This window comes from Momordica charantia (genome assembly GCF_013281855.1).
Source record: "Momordica charantia cultivar OHB3-1 chromosome 10 unlocalized genomic scaffold, Mcharantia_2.0 BLBB01000010.1, whole genome shotgun sequence".
In the NCBI taxonomy this organism is placed as follows: domain Eukaryota; kingdom Viridiplantae; phylum Streptophyta; class Magnoliopsida; order Cucurbitales; family Cucurbitaceae; genus Momordica; species Momordica charantia.
Window position 1 is genome coordinate 20,160,747 of NW_028275158.1, and position 21,988 is coordinate 20,182,734.

General features: G+C 36.6%; 1 pseudogene; it reads left to right on the plus strand.

Moving 5' to 3' along the window:
* Positions 1 to 2,915: 2,915 nt before the first annotated feature.
* Positions 2,916 to 10,105, plus strand: LOC148208760 (uncharacterized; annotated as a pseudogene).
* Positions 10,106 to 21,988: the final 11,883 nt, after the last annotated feature.

Sequence of the window (21,988 nt, forward strand, 5' to 3'; positions counted from 1 at the left end):
GACGTCGGCCGCTCCGCGTCGCGATGACGTTGCGACAGCTTGGCGACTCCACTGGGGACCTTTAGATAGTCAAGCCATTATTTTTGTCATTTATTATCTTATTATATATTTTTTTCCTTTCTTGTTCGCTTTGTTTTTTTTTTATTTATTAGTTTGGTTTGGCATCATATGCATCTCGCACAAATACACAAGCCTCCTACCCGGGCTTTACCTTTAAGATTAGATCGGGGACTGAGTAGTGTGACCTTCGTGGAATTTCGGTTCCCGTGCAGGCGCATGAAATTCTCCACTCAAGTTGACCATACCGCGCAAGCGTATGGAAGATTTGGGGGCCGCTTCCCTCTAGGTTGTGTAGGCATTAACTTTACACTCATTTTAGCATCAGATTTCTGCTATTTATTATTTTTTTTTGTTTAGTTTGTTTCTGTTGGTGTTAATAAAGTGATTTGTTTAAAAGAGTCTCATACATTCTCTCACTTAATAATCGTTTTTTTTACAACAATAAAAAAAAGAGTTTCGCAACTTTCCCTTTAAATTTATTTTCTTTCAATTTTACCAAAATTGAACTAAGTCTTAAATCATTAATATTGACAGTAAATTAAAGCATGAGTTCCAGTAAGGTTCCTACCCAAGAGTGGAGAGAGCAAGACCAAGAAATTGTCCGTCAATGGTCAGAGAACATGCAACATACTCATGGTGACGCATTATCACAGAATGTAATCATGCCATTTCAAAATGTAACGTTTCCAGAAAATCAGTTGGATACCTTGAAACGTTTATGGGAGGGTTTAAGACCAGATAGAAAGACCCAGTTCATAAAAAAATATGGCCACATAGCGCAGCTCCTGCACGTGCGAGTAAACTTCTCAGTGTTGAGAGCATTAGTTCAACATTGGGATCTGGCCTATAGATGCTTTACTTTTAGCTCAATGGATATAACCCCAACTATAGAGGAATACCACACCCTCTTACAAATACCACTGCAAGAGAAAATTGAGGTTTATTCATATGATGGTGGGTTTACATTGAAAAGGGCAGTATCGCTGCTTGTAGGGAAGATATCTGCTGGTGAGATTGAAAAACATGTGAAAAGGAAAGGAGAAAACACATGCTTACCGATAGAATATATCCTGAGTCTTCAGCAGAGGTTCGTTAATGAAGAAAGGGAGCTATCGCTATTAGCTCTGTGCTTATTTAACTTGGTTTTATTCCCTAAAGTTAGTGGGTACGTTGAAGAGCGGGTGGTCAAGCTATTTGTCAAGGTAGAAATGGGGGTTAATCTCGTAATACCCATCCTGGCAGAAACCTTCCGTGCACTAAATTTTTGCAGAACGCGAGGAGTAGGGAAATTTATAGGCTGTGCTCAGCTGCTATACATTTGGATCCTCAGCCATATAAATTGTCCACCAGAGTTCAAGAGTCCTCAAGTCAAATTTTCAAGATCGTGGAGTAGATTACAAAATCTCATCCTTGAATTCAACCAAGCAGATTGGAGTCAAATTCACCCAGGAAAAGAAGAGTGGAGCATTCTCTTTGCAGGACTAAGGCCAGAAGACGTAGAGTGGAAAGCCCGATGGGTGTCAACCAAACCTATGATGTATAGGTGTGGTAAATTTCACAGTCTGCCGTTATTGGGTCCATGGGGATGTGTATCTTATGCCCCATTGATGGTACTGCGTCAGATATGGGTATGTCAGTTTATCCCCGCCACACATGACTTAAGAAACTCTGAATTTGCCTATGATATTGGGTTTTGCAAAAACAAAATTCAGGAGGTCGTAAAGGCGTGGAAGACGATTGTCAGAATCCAAAGTGGCAATTACCACGATAATATATTTGAAGGATATGAACAGTGGCATTCGAGTAGAGGAAAAATTGTGGTTCTCCTACCAACCGACAAGGGCAAAGGAAAGCTAGAGGTTCCAACTAGGAGAATTCTTTCTGAAATGAGCCCAAATCAATCCACTCAGCGAAAGGTTCGCATAATAGAATTCGAGCTGCGAGAAAGGAACCCCACATCAGCTAAAGAAAGACTACAACTAGGGTTCAATCAAAATCTACCTCGAAACATTGAGCTGGAATTACAGCAGGCAAGAAGGGAGGTCGGTTGCCAGGGGAAAGAAAACAGACCGCTAGAAGTAGAGGTTCGGGACCCTAACAGAAGAAAGTACGAAGAGAGCTCACAAGCAGCCTTGAGGGCGCGAAACAATCAAATATCACAACAAATGTCTTCTCTACAAACAGAAATCATGTCCCTTCGTGAAAAAGTCATTGTGCTGGAGGAGAAAGAAGTACAGTTAGCTCAGTATGCTCAAGAAAATCAAAGATGAAGGGAAATTGTTCAGGCGCTTTCAAGCCGTCTCGACAAAACCCATAATGCTGCTGATGGGTTAATGCATGATTATGCCCATATCAAGGAACAATACAACCAAGTGGAGTATGAATTAGACCATGTGAGGCACGATAACACATTGTTGCGTCATAATTCAGAACATGTACTCACCCAAGTCAGACAGGCAGCCCGTAGGGCAGATGGTTTAGCTGAAGAGGCACGAGCTCTCACATCTGCCATTGCCCCTACACAGCCGAATGGCAAAAGCACACTCAAGTTCTTGGGCAAACTTCGACGAGATCTAGAGCATTGGGGACAGTTTTATTGACACTCTGCTTTAATGTACTTTCAATTCCATGATTTAAGCATTGGGGTTCAAATTTGGCATAATTGTTGTTTTCTTGTAATCTTCATTTATTTATTTATCCAATTTATAATAAAGTCACGAACTTATTTATTTATGGTTTTCTTTCTCTTTCTTTTTGTCTTCTATTTTTCTAAAAAACAAAAGGGATTGTTCAAGATAGCTCGCTCACTGGCACCACATCGCACTTACCGTACCAGACACAGGGCAAGATTAATGATGGAAGATCAAAAAGCCGAGCAGGAGAAAACAAGGAAAGATATTGAGGAGTTGCGAGAAAAGCTAGATGCCATCCTCCTCGCGTTGGAAAAAGGCAAAGCGACTGCAGATCCTGCTACATCTAGCAACCCTATCCATGAGCCGCAAGAAACTCCGCCTTATCCACCTGGGTACGGTCCACCTCTTAGGCCAGTGGCAGAGGGTTTCGTGCCACAATATACAACGTACAACCCTCTGTATGACGTCCCGGTTGGTCAGTATCCGCATACCTTTGTTAAGGGAGCTCAGCAAATCCCAACCAACATCATTTTTCGAGAGCCCGAGCAAATGATGTCACCCCCTACAGTTGTTAACCTAGGTGGTTTCCCAGCCAAGACAGACCCAGTCAGACAAAATGCTTCCAGTAAAGAGAAGTTCGAAGTTCTGGAGGAAAGATTAAGAGCAATAGAGGGGACAGACGTTTTTGGCAACATCGATGCCTCACAATTATGCTTGGTGTCTGGATTAGTCATCCCTCCAAAATTCAAGGTGCCAGAGTTTGAGAAGTACGATGGTTCTTCTTGTCCTAAGAATCATCTTATAATGTACTGTAGGAAGATGGTAGCGTACGTCCAAAATGACAAATTGTTGATACACTGCTTTCAAGATAGTTTATGTGGTCTGGCCTCTCGTTGGTACATGCAGTTAGATAGCTCTCATGTTGGCTCGTGGAAGAATCTGGCCGACTCCTTCCTAAAACAATATAAGCATAACATAGACATGGCTCCAGATCGCTTAGATTTACAGAGGATGGAGAAGAAGAGTACAGAGAGCTTTAAGGAGTATGCTCAAAGGTGGAGGGACACGGCAGCTCAAGCCCAACCTCCTTTAACAGATAAGGAGCTATCTGTCATGTTCATCAATACCATAAAACATCCTTTCTATGATCGGATGATAGAATTTCTCTGATATTATGACCATCGGAGAAAGGATTGAATACAGGGTTAGACATGGGGGAATAACCAGTACTGCCGATGAGCCATTAGCAGCAAAGAAGGCAAGTCATTCCAAGAAGAAGGAAGGTGAGGTGCAAATGGTGGGAGCAGACCGACATTCTTGGAAGCAACAACCGTACAGTCGGACACCGCGATACACTCCGTATTATTACCCAACGCCATACGGGTATAATCAACCATTTGTGAATAATGCAACTTCACATTACTCCCCTTATGCTTCCCAAAATTTTCGACCCCCAGCCAGTCAAAATTTCCAACCTAGGGGTCAGCAGCATAATACATTCTATACTCAAGGGCAGCAGACTAATAGAGAGGCACGTAAACAGACCCAGTTTGACCCAATCCCCATGACTTATACTGAGCTTCTGCCTCAGTTATTTCAAAATAATCAGCTGGTGCCTGTACCTGTAGATCTGATCCAGCCTCCATACCCAAGATGGTATGATGCAAATGCTCGTTGTGACTATCACGCAGGAGCCATAGGGCATTCAACAGAGAACTGCACTGCATTGAAATACAGGGTTCAAGCTTTGATCAAGGCAGGTTGGTTGAACTTTAAAAAAGAAAATGGGCCTGATGTAAGTAAGAATCCACTGCCGAATCATCAGAATGTCCAAATAAATGCAATCGAATGCCAAGGGATCGAGTCGAAGAGTAAGGTTGCCGATATTAAAACCCCTATGGAGGAACTATTCGAAATTCTCTTGGGTAGTGGATATGTATCAGTGGAATACCTATGCCCAAACCTCAAGTATAAAGGGTATGATGAAAGTCTGACGTGCCCGTTCCACGCTGGGGCAAAAGGTCACTCCCTAGAGCAATGCAACAGTTTTCAGATGAAAGTCCAAGAGTTGTTAGACTAAAAAATCCTTACTGTTGCAAATTCTCACCAGAAGAAAGGGATAAATGTCATAGAGGATGTCTCAGTTGCTGAAGGCTCAAGTGATGCTCTTAAGCCAAAACGTCTCACCATCTTTTACAGTGAAAAGCCAGATGCACCCAACTGCAGTCGGAAACCAATCACTATCACGGTCCCAGTCCCTTTCGAGTATAAAAGTTCCAAAGCAGTGCCTTGGGAATATCAGTGCAAGGTAACTGTAGGGCAAGATGTATCATCTCCTCCACTCCCAGTTGACAATATTACCGGAGTAGGAGGTTTGACACGAACTGGGAGATGTTATACACCGGATAGCCTGCTGAAGCGCGTGAATGAAAGTACTAGTGAAAAGAATAAAGAGAAAGCAAGTGAGAAGAAGAAGGAGAAAATGGAAGAGGATAAGAAAGGGAAGGCCAAACTCCACGAGGATGTCCATGATGAACTGGTGGAGGCAATTGTTGTAAAAGATGTAAGTCCTAAACAACCCGTGTCCGAGGAAGAGACTCAGGAGTTTCTGAAGCTAGTGAAGCAAAGTGAATACAAAGTTATTGAACAATTAGGTCGGACACCCGCAAAGATCTCTATATTATCTTTATTGTTATCCTTTGAAGCGCATCAGAATGCACTGTTGGAGGCCTTGAAGCAGGCTTTCGTTTCACAAGACATCACAGTGGATAATTTGAGCAACGTTGTGAGGAATATAACGGCATCTAGCTCCATCACTTTTACAGATGAGGAGATACCACCAGAGGGTACAGGACATACCAAAGCTCTCCACATCTCAGTTAAGTGTAAAAACTTCCTAATAGTAAAAGTCCTTGTGGACAATGGATCTTCTTTAAACATAATGCCAAGATCCACGCTAGAGAAGTTGCCCATTGATATGTCCCATATGAGACCCAGTACTATGAGAGTAAGAGTTTTCGATGGAGCTCGCAGCGCTATTGTTGGGGATATTGAGATCCCGATCCAAATAGGTCCTTGCACCTTTGACATAACATTTCAGGTTATGAACATCACATCAGCTTATAGTTTCTTGCTGGGGCGACCGTGGATACATTCGGTAGGAGCAGTTCCATCCACTTTACATCAGAAAATTAAGTTTACGGTTGACCAAAAGTTAGTGATCATATCGGGACAAGAAGACATTCTAGTCTCAAGGCTTGCTTCGATGCCATACGTTGAAGCAGCAGAAGAAGCTTTTGAGTCTTCATTCCAATCATTCGAGATTGCAAATGCTACAACTTTACATGGGAAGTTTGGAAGACCTAAGCCACGACTTTTAGAGACCGCTTTTAAAGGAGACAATGAGAGCTTAGACAAACTGCTAAGGATGGCTAAGAATACAAAGAAGTTCGGGTTGGGGTATAAACCAAGTAGAGGCGACATCATTAGAGTGCGAAGTCTGGAAAAAGCAAAACGCCTCTCAAGATTTGAGAATGAGGAGCGTGATTACCCTAGGAGGACTGTTCCACCTCTCAGCCACTCTTTCAGAAGTGCCGGCACAATCCATCAGGAGTACAATGAGAGCTCTGTAGTGGCAGCAGTGACAGAAGAAAGAGTGCAAGTCGGACCTTTTGTCTACCCGTGCCCAGACGGTTTCGAGCTAAGCAATTGGAGCGTGTTAGAGCTACCGTCTTTTGTAAATAATAAATCAAAGTAATTGTCCTTTTTTTTTCCTTCCCCTCATTTTCTTAATTAATTAAATTAATTTTCTATTTCCTGTACATTCCATCCAGACCTATTATTTGTTTATAATTCTTCCATATCAATAAAGTTTGAGTTCATTCACTTTGTTTCTTTTCTCTACTATTCTCTGGGCCAATTTATTCATTTATTTATGTTTCTTTTCTTTTCTCCTTTATTATGTCTTAAACAGTAATACTGAGATTGAATGCGATAATGATTCAAAATACGCGCTCGATACACCTATATACAATATTGAATCTGATGAGGAAATAGATGACGAGCCCTCTGCTGAGTTATGGAGAATGCTAGAAGAAGAAGAAAAGATGTTGGAACCCCATGAAGAATTAACTGAGACAATTAACTTGGGATCACAAGCCGAAGCCAAAGAGATTAAAATAGGCACTCATATGTCTTCAGAGAGTCGCAAAAAGTTGATAGAGTTACTTCATGAGTATGCTGATGTTTTTGCTTTGTCCTATCAGGATATGCCTGGTTTAGATACAGACATCGTAGTGCACAAATTGCCGATCAACCCAGAGTTCAAGCCGGTGAGACAGAAGTTACGGAAAATGAGGCCAAATATGTTGATCAAGATAAAGGATGAAGTAAGGAAGCAAATCGATGCAGGGTTCCTTACGGTATCTAATTACCCTGAGTGGGTGGCAAACATTGTCCCTGTACCAAAGAAAAATGGACAAGTAAGAATGTGTGTTGATTATAGAGACTTGAATCGTGCAAGTCCAAAAGACAACTTCCCGCTTCCTCATATCGATGTGCTGGTTGATAATACTGCTGGGTTCTCAACTTTCTCCTTTATGGATGGGTTCTCAGGCTACAATCAGATCAAGATGGCACCTGAGGATCGTGAAAAAACCACATTCATTACACTATGGGGAACTTTCTGCTACAAAGTTATGCCATTTGGGCTAAAAAATGTTGGGGCAACCTACCAGCGTGCCATGGTTACTCTCTTTCATGACTTGATGCACAAAGAAATTGAAGTTTACGTGGATGATATGATTGCCAAGTCAAAACAGGGCGAGGAGCACACAACTATTTTAAGGAAGTTGTTTGATCGATTGAGGAAGTTCAAATTGAAACTCAATCCCAACAAATCCATATTTGGGGCAACCACTGGAAAACTCCTTGGTTTTGTAGTAAGCCAAGAAGGCATTAAAGTTGACCCGAATAAAGTCAAAGCAATCTTAGAGATGCCACCTCCAAAGACGCAGAAAGAAGTCAGAGGATTTCTAGGACGACTCAACTACATCGCAAGGTTCATATCTCACTTAACAGCAACTTGCAAACCCATCTTTAAATTGCTCCGCAAGAACGATGGGGTATGGAGTGAAGATTGTCAAGCAGCATTCGATAAGATTAAGCAGTATTTGCAAGACCCTCCAATTCTTGTGCCACCAACTCCAGGACGACCCCTTATTTTGTATCTCACAGTGACTGAAAACTCAATGGGATGTGTACTGGGGCAGCATGATGATTCAGGCAGGAAAGAACATGCTATATATTATTTAAGTAAGAAGTTCACCGATTGCGAGACTAGATACTCTCAAGTAGAAAAAACTTGTTGTGCTTTAGCTTGAGCTGCTCGACGTCTAAGACAATACATGTTGTATTATACCACATGGCTCATTTCAAAGATGGACCCCATAAAGTACATTTTTGAAAAGCCGTCTCTCTCGGGTCGAATTGCAAGGTGGCAGGTCCTCTTGTCCGAATATGATATTGTTTATGTGACTCAAAAGGCTATTAAGGGGAGTACTTTGGCCGACTACCTAGCTCAACAACCTATAAATGACTACATACCGGTAAAGTTCGATTTTCCAGATGAGTATATCTCCACCATAACTGCAAGTGAGGAAAGTTTAGACCCGCAAACTTGGACCATGATGTTTGATGGTGCCTCTAACGAGTTAGGTCATGGGATTGGGGCTATTTTGATATCACCCAAAGGGGAACTGTACCCTCTTACTGCTAGATTATGTTTTGACTGCACACATAATATGGCCGAGTATGAAGCATGCTCAATGGGCGTCCAAGCTGCTGTTGATATGAAGGTTAAGAAACTTAAAGTTTTTGGGGATTCTATGCTAGTAATTCATCAACTAAGAGGAGAATGGGAAACAAGAGACGTTAAGTTGTTGCCTTACAAACAACTCATAACAGAATTGTCACAAGAATTTGATGAAATCTCATTTGATTATTTGCCAAGAGAAAATAATCAAGTAGCAGATGCATTTGCCACATTAGCGGTGATGTTCAATTTAGAACTCAATGAGGATGTCCGTCCGATTAAAGTTGGGAGGAGAGATGTCCCAGCTTCTTGTATCAGCATTGAGGAAGAACCCGACGGTAACCCCTGGTTTCATGACATCAAGCAATATATAAAGAGTAAAGAGTATCCACCAAATGCTTCAGAAAATGATAAGCGCACCCTTCGCAAGTTGGCAATGAAGTTTTTCTTAAACGGAGAGATACTGTACAAGAGAAACCATGCCATGGTTCTCCTAAGGTGCGTCGAAAGAAGAGATGCCAATAGGATTATGGAAGAAGTTCATGAAGGAGTTTGTGGCACTCATGCAAATGGACACATGATGGCTAGACAAATTTTAAGAGCTGGCTATTACTGGCTGACTATAGAAACAGATTGTATTAAATATGCAAGAAAATGTCACAAATGTCAAATTTACTCGGACAAGACTCATGCTCCTGCTTCTCATTTGCATACTTTGACAGCTCCTTGGCCTTTCTCTATGTGGGGCATGGATGTGATAGGACCTATCGAACCTAAAGCATCAAATGGGCACCGACTCATTTTGGTAGTCATAGATTATTTTACTAAATGGGTAGAAGCAGCTTCTTAACGAGATGTGACAAAAGGAGTTGTAGTCAAATTCATCAAGAAGGAAATTATTTGTCGTTATGGTCTTCCTGAAACTATAATTTCCGATAATGCAAGGAATTTGAATAACAAATTGATGAGTGAGCTCTGTGAGCAGTTTAAGATCAAACATCTCAACTCAACCCCTTATCGACCTAAGATGAATGGTGCAGTAGAAGCCGCCAACAAAAACATAAAAAGAATAGTTGAAAAGATGACTGTAACTTACAGAGACTGGCATGAAATGCTTCCATTTGCCTTACATGGTTACCGCACCTCAGTCCGTACTTCAACTGGGGCAACGCCATTTTCTTTAGTTTATGGTATGAAAGTTGTTCTCCCTATTGAAGTAGAAATTCCATCATTGAGAGTTATCATGGAAGCTAAGTTACAAGAGGCTGAGTGGGTCCAAAGACGTTATGAGTAGCTAAACTTTGTAGAAGAAAAGAGGTTGACGGCATTATGCAAAGGACAACTTTATCAAAGAAGAATGATGAAAGCCTATGACAAGAAGGTGCACCCAAGAAGGTTTAGAGAGGGAGATTTAGTTCTAAAAAGAATTCTCCCATTACAGAAAGATCATTGAGGCAAATGGACCCCGAATTATGAAGGACCATTTGTGGTGAAAAAGGCTTTCTCCGGAGGAGCACTAGTTCTGGCCAACATGGATGGCACTGAATTTTTAAATCCAGTCAACTCAATCATGTTCGAAAATATTATGCATAGTTTATGATGTATTTCAAAAAATTTCACTTTGATTTCAATATTATGCTTGAAAGGCAGTTTTGTGTATCCATTCTCTATTATAGCCTATAAATTTAAACCACATCTTTGAGACGTGTGTCTCTTGTCATTTATAAAGTCTGGTCTCCATTTGTCTCTTTCTATATACGAAGGACGGTAGCTTTTTCACGTCTCCAAGGCTATGAGTTACTCGAAATCAAACATAAGGGCACAGGAAGCCTGAGGGACATTTTGTTCTCTGGAACATTGGGGCAAGTACGACATGGGCAAAGTCGTCGTCCCATTTGTTCTGGTTACTCTCGATCCAGTTAAAAGGATTTTTGAAGGAAAGCGAAATGCGATGATCGAGCTATCTGAACAATCCCAAGTTTTTATAAAAGCAAGTAATTTCACTCTATTTTTGCATCCAAGACAAATTTTCCTGTTATCATCATGCATCAAACGCACATTTCATGCACCGTTTCATGCGTCATTTCATGCATTTGCCTTGGAGAAGCCTCCAAAAAGCCCTATGGCAGAGAATTTTATGACGACTCATTTTTGCTCAAGCAAGCCTGTTTAGTTTTATGTTCGAACCCGATCAAAGATCGTGGTTGAAGCCTGTGTCAAGCCAGGTCCGTTTCTTTTAGGTTTTTGTTGGTTAAATCGAACCCGATATATCGTGGTCGAAGCCTGTGTCAAGCCAGGTCCGTTGCCTTTTAGCTTTCTGTTGGTTAAATCGAACCCGATATATCGTGGTCGAAGCCTGTGTCAAGCCAGGTTCGTTGCCTTTTAGCTTTCTGTTGGTTAAATCGAACCCGATAGATCGTGGTCGAAGCCTGTGTCAAGCCAGGTCCGTTACCTTTTAGTTTTCTGTTGGTTAAATCGAACCCGATCAAAGATCGTGGTCGAAGCCTGTGTCAAGCTAGGTCCGTTTCTTTTTAGTTTTTTGTTGGTTAAATCGAACCCGATATATCGTGGTCGAAGCCTGTGTCAAGCCAGGTCCGTTGCATTTTAGCTTTCTGTTGGTTAAATCAAACCCGATAGATCGTGGTCGAAGCCTGTGTCAAGCCAGGTCCGTTGCCTTTTAGCTTTCTGTTGGTTAAATCGAACCCGATATATCGTGGTCGAGGCCTGTGTCAAGCCAGGTCCGTTGCCTTTTAGCTTTCTGTTGGTTAAATCGAACCCGATAGATCGTGGTCGAAGCCTGTGTCAAGCCAGGTCCGTTACCTTTTAGTTTTCTGTTGGTTAAATCGAACCCGATCAAAGATCGTGGTCGAAGCCTGTGTCAAGCTAGGTCCGTTTCTTTTTAGTTTTTTGTTGGTTAAATCGAACCCGATATATCGTGGTCGAAGCCTGTGTCAAGCCAGGTCCGTTGCATTTTAGCTTTCTGTTGGTTAAATCAAACCCGATAGATCGTGGTCGAAGCCTGTGTCAAGCCAGGTCCGTTGCCTTTTAGTTTTCTGTTGGTTAATCGAACCCGATCAAAGATCGTGGTCGAAGCCTGTGTCAAGCCAGGTCCGTTTCCTTTTAGTTTTCTGTTGGTTAAATCGAACCCGATAGATTGTGGTCGAAGCCTGTGTCAAGCCAGGTCCGTCACTTTTTAGTTTTCTGTTGGTTAAATCGAACCCCATAGATCGTGGTCGAAGCTTGTGTCAAGCCAGGTCCGTTGCTTTTTTTTTTCCCCCGCCTTCCCAATACTCTGTCTTTTGCCTTTGTCTACCCTTTTTCTGCAAGAATACACAAAAGGGGGCAAGCTGTAGACACCGTATTTGGTCCGGCTCACTTTCGTTTTTTTAAAAAAAACTTTATTACTGATTTATTTATTATTATTTTTTTTTATGTTTATTGATTTAGTTTAAAATAACATAATTTACTTTATTATAAAATTTAATGTAAAGTTTTAATTGAATCAAATTAAGTTTTAAAATTAGATTTTATTTTAAAATAATTGGTTTTTTTTTAAATTGATTTTAAGATTAAAAAAAAAACAGTTTTTCCCCCCTTTGATTTTTTCCTTTCATACGTGTATCCCCTCCCAGGAGGGCTGCAGTGGGGAGGAAGGGAGAGAGAACCCATACAGAGAGAAGCATAAGTCTTTGCTTGCCTAAATTAATATTATTTTTTATATCATTATTTTACCAAACAACTATTTTAGATAAAATGTTTTTTTTTAATTTAAAAAAAAACTTTCGTTTTTATAAGATTTCAAATCTTAAAACATTTATATAAAATATTATGTAACATCTTAGTATGTTGGCACATTGGTTAGAAATTTGTATATGGACTCTCACATCATAAGTTCAAATCTTGATGGCCCCTACGCTAACATTATTATAAATAATGGTCTTTGCGCCACTCATGCTTATAGATACTAACATTAAATTTCTTTAATTTATAAGGACCCAATTGAAAGAATCAAATTCATTTCTACTGGTGCGAGTTAAGACTAAGAGGGATGGATTTAAGATTTTTCAAGTCCAAATGAAACTATTAGAATTATGTAGGGCCATAGGTATTCAGGCTTACTGTACATGGCGGAATGGTTTCCTGGAATAGACATCCGAACCAGCGAGGGAACTATCAGATTTGGATAACGAGAACCGTGATGTATTTTTTCAGTCTCAGCTTTTCATGTAGCGCTCGCGCATTTATTACTATTTTAGGACAGTAAATTAAGGTTAGATCAGTTCAAAAGATGAATATTATATTGATTGAAAAACCAACAAAAAAAGAAAACCCGAAAAGGATTTCAACATTCAAGGGTGCGTCTCTGAAAAATTCGAACTGTAAAATGTGTCTTAAATGAAAAATAAAGAACTTTCTGGTTATAACAAATAAGTTCATAAATCATAGTTCTTGCAACAAATGATGTATTTTAAAGTACAACAATGAAAATAAAAAAATGAAGACGATATAATAGGTAGTTCAATTAGTCAAACTATTACTTATCCTCATAAATGATCAAAATTTGAATCTTGCACCCTTTGAAGGCCTAAAGATTAGGCTTGAAAATTTGAACCTTGCTGAGAGAATTCACACCAAATTGAAAATTCTCTCCGAAGGCTTGAAAATTCAAAGACCAACATGAAGACTTGAAAACTTTTGAAGAGTATAGAACTTTGATCCAAGTTCAAGAACAAGCATCTCAATTTTCACAAACATCACATCAAGTTTGTGAGGAGGAATCAGATGATAAAAATTAGGGATTGAATCCACTAGACAAATATATAATAACATAAAAGTTCAACTCCACCAAATATAATTTCTTCAAAAATCTCGTGCGAACACTAATTTCAAGATTACAATATTAATTTCATTAAATTTAAACCTTCAACTTAAGTTGGAGGTAAAATATCTCGCGCATTTGTCCTCTCCGTGAAGATTGAGTTTTTTCAAAGAAGTTAGAGAAAAAAGCGTGGAGGAGGATGGCCAGTGGCTTGCTCCCATCCTCTCCTTCTCCTCTCTGTGAAGGGTGTGCGTTCTCTCTCAATCCTCCGATTGAGTTTTTTGTCAGAGGTGTTCATCTCTGCTCCGTTCCAATTCTTTTGTGATTTTTTTCAAGAAGTAAGTAGCATGCATCGAGATATAACAGGGACCTCTCATTGTCGTTGTAGAGAGGGTTTCGAGGGAGTACAAGCTTAAGCACTTTTTAATATTACTACTTCATAAATATCCAAGCCTAAATATGAGATTGTGTGATACAAACACACACAAATGCACCAAAACACCCTAATATTGCCAACATGAGCTTAATTCAGTGATAATTGACATCTTTCTCTGTTAAAGAGGTCATGAGTTTGAATCCCTACCTCCACTTGTTGTACTAAAAAAACAAGTATAACAAATTCTCACCACATGTAATCGAGCGAAGATGATGATCAATCGTGGGTTAATGGTGTTGTCACAAAAGATACACTTGATCTACTTTAACTTCTTTTGTTCGAGGTCTTCTGTTTGTACACAAAAAAAGAAAAAAAATAAGAACACAATTATAAAAAGAGATAATGTCTTGGACGGGCTATTTTAGAAACTTATTTTCACGTTTTTCAATTTTACACTTTTAGATTCTGGATTCAGGAATTTTTATTAATGCTAAATTTATCCTTATTTATGATATTTATATTTATTATTGTTAGTTTTTTTTTATTTAAATGTAAAAGATCTAATTTCCAAATTTAATTTTCTAAATCTTTAATTATCGTGGCTCCTAACTCAATTATTTTCATAATCACTTAATTTCCTCCTTTATTTTACTAAAGAATAAAATTTATTACAAAAATATTTACCCACGATTTCATTCTAATTTTAATTAGATTTAACTACATTTCAAATTCAAAATTTTGCACCATGTCGGCATCCAAAATGCAACAAATTCGAATTCTGGTTATAGACTTATTTGGAGATATAAACTATATCTAGCTATAAACTATAATGGTACACTATAAATCAACCTCATATAAGATTATATATGAACAATAAAGTATATATGCCTATATCCCACTCAAAAAACAATAATTCTCGCTATAGACTTATTTGGAGGTATAAACTAATTCAAATTTGTCCAATTCTTTTTAAGGTAGTATTTTTTAGCAGACTGAAACAAATGGATGAGATTTTCATGAATTCGTTAAGTTAACTCTTGATATGCATGATTAAGATGCACCCTTGGTATAATAGAAGATAAATTTCTTAATTATGCGGCTAGTGTCTAGTGTTCCAAAATGCAACAACTTCGAATTCCGATTATAGATTTATTTGGACATATAAACTATATTCGGCTATAAACTATAAATGTAAACTATAAATCAAGCTCAGATAAGATTGTATATGAAGAATAAAGTATACACCTATTTACAATCTTATTGAAAGAATTTTTAAAACTTCTATGCCTAAAATACCTTATCAGTGACGAGCATATGAAATCGATAACCAAAATTCTTCAAACTACAGTGACGAGCATATTTTAAAACCTACATAATCAATTTTAAAATCTACAAAATTCTTCCAACACATGGGAAATTCTAAAACCTATAAACAGTAGAGCATATTTTAAAACCTACAAAATTCTTAAACTGCAGTCCCCTAATTTTAAAATCCCAAAAAATACTACCCACATCAAAAACTATATAAACTACATGGCACTTTAAAGTCAGAAAATCGAATAGTTTTTAAATACCACATACCCTCACTGAAAATCGAAAATTTTTTAAATACACCAAACTCGAACACCCAAAATCTGAAATAAAAAATAAACCTGAAGTTTTAAATAGCAGAATCTTGAAAACGGGTTGGTGGAGACGCATGAATCTGAAATGGGACGAACGAGACGGACAATAGTGAGAAGTGACGGTAAATTTGGGTATTTTTTTTAGGGGAGTGGATTTAAAAGTTTAACCTCCCAAATCAACCCTTTTAATTTTCATAATTTAATAATATTTAAATGTATATGAAAAAAAATATATTGGTAAATTGTTGACATCTTAAAATGTTTATTTTAAGACAAAAGTATAAATTTTGTATTACAATTATAACCTCTAAAAGGCCTATAAACTACTCAACAAATGAGAAGGATATTAATTTCAGCACTTTATTTAACTTTTTAGGGTTCTATTTCATGAAATAAAAATTTTAAAATTTAAGCTTGATTCATTCAACTCACTATAGGAGTAAAAAATAAAATTTTTCCTTTTTCAATAATCCTTACCCCTTGTTTGGAATCCTTGATGTACAATGAATTATAAATCATAATAATTTTTAAATCATTTTCGTTGTTTTTGAAAAGAAAATAAAAGAATTAATATTTTTTTTTGTCAAAAAAAGTTATGTTCTAAATAGGTCGGATTTAGAAGGATTTGAAATTAAAAGTAAAATATTCCAAATTTACCCTATTTTTAGTTGAAAAAATAGGTCTTCTATTTTTTTTTTAAATTTATTCACATCAGTCCACTTTACACCCATATAATTATTTTTGAATTTTTTCTACACAAATTGTCAAACATACTATTTTCTCTTTTGTGCCCTTCTACATACATCTTTTTGAATCACCATTCAATCAAAATCCAAGTTGATTTCCTATTTTGCTTTCTGGTTTTAATTAGTTTTCTTTTGAAGGTTGGTTAAGGGCTTAAGTTTGGTTAGTTATAAACAATATTGATTATTTTTTGGGTTTTAAAAAAATATATTTGAATATAAATATTTATAAATTGTTTTTTTTTTGGTTTATTTGAATTTCATTGAAAGCTGTAATTTATTAAGTTGATTTGATTAAACGATTACATTTTTGTACGTAACATTACTATTTCATATTAAAATATTTTATTATTTTTAATATAATATTATAGAAAATTACAAGGACATAATAGTCAAATGGTATACATTCTTTTCAATTCTCGTAAATATACAAACAAAAAATTTTAATTTCAATGATTTAAAATCAGTTTGATTCCAAATGCAATAAGAAATTTGAAATCATTTCAATTATTTAAAATTATAAAATTTGAGATCATTTCCTACCAATTCCAGACGCCAAACAGAGCATTAGAGTTGCCATATTTGGGAGCAATTTTGGCATAGTTCAACATCACTTTTACCATTTCTTATAATCATTTTGTATTTCATTGTCAAACATTAGGGCACGTACTCGTGACTAAAAAAAATAATACACTCCCAACACGCATGTTTTTAATCACTCTTTCTTAAAAGTTATTTTTCTTAGATTTATTTTAGTTTATTTCTATAGCTTGCTTCTTCGGTCAATAAACAATTGACAATTAAACAGTAAAAAATTTTAACATCTAAAAGAAAAAATCTATCAAATAAAATTAGTTCTATGAACAACCAACGATACGTTTGAACAGCCTCACCGCCTTTAGTTTGTGAGTTATTGCCCTATCAATATTTACGGGTTCCATTTCAAAATCAATTAGCAATGAGTGGGTAGTAACTCGCTTATATTCTAAATCATTGTTAGATCACTTATCTTTCTAATGTAGGATCCTTAACATGTCTCTTTAATTGTGTCTCTTTTGAGTTCACCAATCTTCACCATATATCATTTTTAGACCTACATGCTTGATAGAAGAGCGCAGGGTTTTTTTTTTTTTAAATAACATTTTTTTTAAACTTATTTTCGAAATAATGCTTTTTTGAAACATATTACCAAAAAAAAAAAAATTGCAAACGTTAAAATAATTATGTTCAAATCACTATTCCAAAATCAATTATTATTAAATCTCTTTTACTAAAATCACTAATTCATCAACTGTAATTAAATCTATTTGTTGAAGCCGGTCAATGTCAAAGGAAAAATGTTAGAGAAATTTGGTCTCTTAGGATTCCACCAAATTCGCACCAATCTTCAAGAATAACAAGAATCGACGAGACCTGCAAAATAGAATAGTATTAAAGACCGGTGTGGCTCTTGCCACACAGGCTCCGATGCTTAAGTAAGAATCAGATAGAGTGTTGTGAGCATCGCCAAGAGTAGAGATTTATAGCATACCTTTAGGGTTTGACTTACTTGAAGTTGAATCCTGATCCCTCGATTGTGGAATTTGAATCCTCATACATCTAATCTAGATCTTCTCCTTTTGAATATAATATATCTTCTCCTAAATCTGAAGGTCATCAAGATATCTTCCCTTTTGAATCCCTTGAATAAATGGAATTGAGATTTTCTCATTCATAACAATAGTCCTTACTCTCAAAGTTGAAGATTATCAGACTATTTTTGTGTTGTGTGGTTGGCTGCAATAAGTCTCTTGGGCTCAGCTACATGGTTGGTTTTAATCTAACCCTTGTGTTTCTAATATATTTGGCTTCTATCGGTTTTTTATGAGTTTAATCAATACCTTTGGGTTTCTAACCTATTTTGGCTTTTGCCAAATGGTTTTATACCCTGGGTTTTGTTGACTGGTTTGGCATGCTTGCTTTCTGAGTCTGTCCTAGTTCGAGTTCCTTGATCAGCTGTTGATTAGCTTACCCATGCCCCCACTTGAGGATGTTTTGTTTGGGAATCAAACAAATAATTTTCTCAAGTATAAAACATAGGAAATAATTAATTTACCTCAAATTTGAACATCATAGTAGAATAAACAACATGCTTAATTTTTATTTAACAATTCATCACCTTCAACCATCCTGGGCAAGAATAATTCTCAGTTTACCATCCTCCTCGAATGACAATCATCGTCGGAACGTTGTTGATCTCTCCAGAGTTCATATTGTTGGCTTTTAGATCTTAGTCATTCCCACATACGGCGCGAATTGTTGATGCTTGGATTCTGGTAGACCGGTTCACTCCACCTCATGCATCAAACTCGAATATCAAGGGACCAGATACCTACAAAACCGAACAGACCTAATCCGGTGTGACTTCTGTCACACCGGCTCCGATGCCTAAGTTAGCTAAAGGAGAAATCACTAAACAAAGGCACTTGAAAGTGTAATTTTGGCTTACTTTCAATGGGTGACCCTCTCCCTATTTATAGTGGATTCGCCCCCCTAGGGTTTCACAAGATACCAACCCTAGGTTTGACACTCGTGGGCTTATGGGCTGGGATGCCTAGCATCAGTAGAGGAACAGGGACAGAGCTCGGCTTTGGGCTCGAACATCATATAACTCGAATGGGGACCGAGGGAGAGAGAAAGGAGAGCACCGAGGGCCTTCTCGTCCTAAGGCCGAGAAGGGGTTGGCGCCTCGGCGCCAAGGTGGGGTCGGCACTTCGGTGAGCCAGCCTTTGTGCTTTGGGCCGGTCCTATCTGTCGGCGGTCCTGATTGTCCTTCTTCTAATCTAGTTCAACCCTCTACCATCATACGAACCATACTACGCCGTATAACATAAATAATATAAACGAGAGGATTTAATTTAGTTTAAATTAGAATACATTTATATGTAATTTTATCCTTGTGTCTATAAATGGGAAGCTCATGGAGCTCTTTCTTTGCCAATCAAAGTTCAAAAAAAATCAAAAGCTCCCTTTTTCCAAGTCTCTAACAATGGACTCTCAATTTTCATCTCCACTTAATTGTGTCATCCATCATCAATGGTGATACTCGTCCATCAGCAAATCTTCCACCAAATAGTGATTATTTTCTTTCTAATACTTTTCATTCCACGATAGTAAATCGTTATTTCTTCTTCTTAAAATATAATCTATATATTGACTGCATCGTTCGTTGTTTTTTCTTTGTTCTATTTTAGCCTCTAAACACACAAGTTACATGCAAAACTATTTGAAATTATAATATTCTTTATAAAGTTGGCCTTCAAAAAAATAATCTATATATTTATAAAGTCGCTAGTTATGTAAAAAGCTCCGCACACAAAAATATAAGTGGCCGCTTTTGAGTCTAAAAACTTCATTTTCACTTTGTAATTGGCCACGTGAGTCAATTTTAACCATAAAACTTTGAATTTTATCGAATCAAACCATATTATTACTTTTTAAAGATTTGTGATTAGCTATAACCATTATTTTATTTCATACGTTAATAAATTAAGATTAAGTAAATTTATTGTTGAGTTGAGTGTTTTCTTAACCTTTTTATGTTTTGCGGTTAGGTTTAGATATCTTCATAGTCGAACTTGGGTATTTTATGGCTCTGATTAATTTTGGGTATTTTATTGATTATATTTTATGTAATTTATTGGCTTTTTAGTTACAACTATTTGAATTTAATTTAAAATATATATTAATTTTACCACTTATTTAAATTAAGGTTTAATTTAATAAAATGAAAGTTTAAAATTAGAATTGAAGCATTTGTAAAAGTTGAAATCTTCTAATATTGAGCAAAACGTTAAAGCGCTGAAGGAGGAAGTGAGAAAATTGTTGATTACTTAGGTTGAGAAACCTTCCCAAACAACTAAGTTTGATTGATTCAATCCAACGGTTTGGAATCGTTTATCATTTTTTTTTATAAAAAACTTAATATATAATGAAGAAGCAAAGAGGCAAAAGACAGCCTAAGGCTAAGGGAAGAGGGCTCCCCCTCCCAAAAACTAGTAAAGTAAAGCACTCCAATCTTGCATGATCGACGAGAGCCTATAATTACAAAAGAATTTTCTATGCCTATAACACCACCAAGAAGCATGTAATTGAACTATGTAATTGAATCGCTTATCATTTTGATACTGAGATCAATAAAGCGCTTGATGAAGTTTATAAGGATTACAATGTAGTTTGCGATGAAAAGTAATGAAGATCTCCAAATTGCTGCTTTGAAATTTCGCTTGCTTAGAGAATAAAGATACTCTATTTCATGTGGTAGGTTCTCACTCATTATCATCAAAGTTGATTATTTATTTAGTATAAATTAAAATTTAATTTTGTATTTTGAATATTGTGTAAATTTTAAATAGTTTTAATTACCTTTCTAAAATAATGAGAACTTGTAGACAAATTTATTAGTCATATATATGACCTCAAAAATACAAAGCTAAAGTTTGCACATGGTTGTGCGTGGAGTGAGTTTGAGAGTAATCCTTTTAAGGTGAAACATATTTTTTTATCAATCATTTTGAAGAACAACACAAATTAATTAAAGAGCTTAATCCAAAAATACTTGAAACTTATAAGAGATTTAGAAATTTTGACCATGTGACCAAACATCATAAAAAAAAATAATAATAAATAAAAACTTAAAAGGTACTTCTAATTAGCTATAAACGTTAACACTTCTTACAATTTAAAAATTATGTCAAATTCACGATTGTCGAGTAGCTGTTTAATAACCCTTTCACGTTTTTTATTTTTGGTTTTTAGTTTTTGAAAAACAGGTTAGTATGATAACGAATTTAATTTTTTTGTTTTCTGTTGAAGGTTGGAAAAATTCTAACTAAATTTAAAAAACAAAAAATTGGTTTTAAGAATAGAGTTAAGTTTCTCAAAAAAAAAAAAAAAAAAAATCTCCTTTCAATGGTCAACTTGTTTTTTTCACATATTTCTCTCCAACAAATTTTTTTCTCACGTTAAAATTTTTCCAACCTAAACTTCTCCTCAAAAAATTTATCTTTCTATCTCTAAAATTTGCATCACTGGAAAAATTACTATTATGTACTAAAAAAAATACTATTATTTTTCTCTCTCCAATATATCCATCTTTATATATTTTTATTCCTTTCTCTTTTTTTTTCTCTAATATATAACCTTCGTTTTTCTCTCTCTAAATATTTAATATTTTCCAAAAATTTTCTGTCTCTCAAATTTTACCTTTTATAACTTTTCTTTTTCTTTAAAAACCATAAGTTTATTTGATTCGTTTAGTACTATAAAATGATGATATAAGCTTGAACATTTGACCTCCTAGAAAGAATTAGATGTCATTAAGTGTAAGGGCAGTATTGTAATTTTTCAGTAAAAAAAAATTTAATTAAGATATCTTAGTTGGAAGGGTAATTTGGTCTTTTGAAAAGAAAACAAAACATGGGACACGTGTGGTGTGTGTGTGTGTTTGTGACGTGTTAAAAAAGAAAGAAAAGAGTAGGAAAGGGAAAGGGGAGAAAACGTAGGAGGAAAAAAAAAAAAGAGAACGGAAAAGAAAGAGAGCAAGGAGAAGAAAAGAAAGCAAAGGGGAAAGGAGAAGAAATTGAAGGTGAGGTTTGTATTTATGGGTTTTGTGAAAAATGTCATGAGAAGTTTGAGTTCTATGGGTATTCAATGAACGGGAAACTCCTGTTGTTCTTGGCTGAGAAGGAACGGTAAATTCGTGGGGTTCGATTTTGCAAAGGATGTATGTTTTGGTTGGATTTTATGGTGGAAATGTTACGAGGGAGCGTATGCGCGCAATCTTTTATGGTATCAGAGCGCGCATAGAAAGACTGAAGATCCTGTCTCGTTCTACATCATCTTTCCCTACCTCACTCTGCATTCTTTTTTCCTTACTGTC